Below are 2,141 nucleotides of genomic sequence, written 5' to 3' on the forward strand. Positions count from 1 at the left end.
TTTCTTGCTGAGTCTCTAGGGTTTCTAGGTATACTATCATATCATCTGCATAGAGAGATAATTTTACCTTCTCTGTGCCAATTTGGATACCTCTTATTTCCTTCTCTTGTCTTATTGCTATTGCTAAGACCTCTAATACAATATTGAATAAGAGAGGTAATAGTGGCATCCTTGCCTAGTTTCTGTTTTTAAAGGGATTGCCTTTAACCTCTTTCCATTGAGAACAACGTTGGCTCTCAGGTTTGCATAAATACTTACAATGTTGAAGACATTTACCTCTAATCCTATTTTGTTGAGTGTTTTAATCAGGAAAGGGTGTTGGATTTTGTCAAAGGCCTTTTCTGCATCAATTGATAGGATCATGTGGTTCAGCATCCTGAAAAATCTACAACCAGGAGAGGATAAAATAGATGAATGGGATCTAAGAATCAAATCCCTGTGTACATCCAAAAACTTCTCCAACAGGGTAAAAAGAGAAACCACAGACTGGGAAAAAATATTTGGTAATGACATGTCAGATAAGGGACTTATATCCAGAAATTATAAAATACTCGAACACCACAATAAGATAAAGGTGAACATCCCAATTGAAAAATGGGCACAGGATATGAACAGACACTTCACCAGAGAAGACATTCAGATAGATGGCCAACAAACACATGAAGAAATGTTTAAAATCCCTAGCTCTAAGAGAGATGCAAATCAAGACAACTATGAGATATCGTCTCACCCCAGTAAGGATAGCAAAATTTAACAGAACAGCAAATGACAAATGCTGGCGAGGTACTTTTTGACAAAGATAATAACAATGAAACCAATTCCTGATGAATGAAAAGAAGACACTATGAAGAGTTTGCGTGAATAAGATTCCAGATGGAGCAGCAAGAGAGCATAGCCCCTGAGCCAGCAGGGAGTGTTTTTGGTAGGAACTGTGAGCAGGCCCCGTGAAGACAGAGCTGGGATGGAACATAGGAGGTGGCATCAGACCAGGAAGGAAGTTGTAAGCCATGGAAGAAATCAGGTTTTCAGTGCAGTGGGAAAGTTCTAAGGAATTTTAAAGAGAGAAATTACTTAATCCTGTTTCTATTTGAAGAGATCACTCCAGATGTCTTTGCAAGTGTGATTTGCTTATGCTAGATTGCTTGCCTTCTTTCCTGTATACCAGCTATCTTCTACACATCCTTTCAGATCCTTCCACCCCTGTAACACTTTCTCTAATTTCTGTGAACCTTTAAAGGAACTTCTGTAGGCCCCTTAGCAATACTTTCCTCCACTAAACATGTTTAGGTGCCTGAGGGCACAAATGTTGGCAGTTCAAACTCACCCAGAAGCACCGTGCATGGTGCTGTACTTCCAGAAGCAAAACCTTGTGGAGCAGTTTTTACTCAGCACACATGAGGTCACCGAAACCAGACTGCACCTAACAAAATCCAACACACTTACTAATCACCTCTCATTTACTACTTCATCTTACACTCCTCAGGGTAGTCACCTCGAGGGTAAGGAGAAGAAAACAATTCTCACTACTGGGCCAGCTGGCAGCACCATGATAGATGGAGAACAGATTGAGATTGTTAACAATATCAGCTTGCTTGGGTCTACATTCTACACTCTTCCCCCCCCCCTTAAATAGTTGTTTATTGGCAGTGGGTTGGAAAAGGTGATGGGGTTAGCAAACAGAGACGCCACCACACACCAATATCACAAGGGCAGCAAGAGTGATGGGAAGAAGCAGCCTGAAGCCCCAGATGAGGCCCTTCTTCTCAAGTGTTAAGTCTAAGAGGGCGCTGGGGTCTGGAGTGTCGAGGGGGGTGGCCTTAGAACACCTCCACTTAGTAGGCATGGTTAGAGACGAAGAGGGACTCGCTGGCTGCGGCCCTGGCCTGACCGCTTGGGGTGTACTTTCCTTGGCAGGCGAGGCTGTTGGCCAAGGCTTGCTTGATATACTCCTCCTGGGCTGCCTTCAGATTCTCCTCCTTCCCACCCCAGGCCTTCAATGCAGAGGCCTGCAGAGCTCGGCCATAGGAGAAGGTCAGGGCCCATGGCTTCAGCAGGGGGCACTTGTTGATGGCATTGAGGTTGATGGATGCCTCCTCCTCACTCTGGCCTCCAGACAGGAAGGTGATCCCAGTAACGGCGGG

General features: G+C 44.4%; 1 protein-coding gene across 1 annotated transcript in view; it reads left to right on the top strand.

Moving 5' to 3' along the window:
* Positions 1-2,141, top strand: part of ATF6 (activating transcription factor 6) — a 353,926-nt gene that overhangs the window by 301,130 nt on the left and 50,655 nt on the right. The window lies entirely within an intron of this gene.

Source organism: Elephantulus edwardii, unplaced genomic scaffold, assembly GCF_000299155.1.
Source record: "Elephantulus edwardii isolate Elephantulus edwardi_28Jun2011 unplaced genomic scaffold, EleEdw1.0 scaffold00057, whole genome shotgun sequence".
Taxonomy (NCBI): Eukaryota; Metazoa; Chordata; class Mammalia; order Macroscelidea; family Macroscelididae; genus Elephantulus; species Elephantulus edwardii.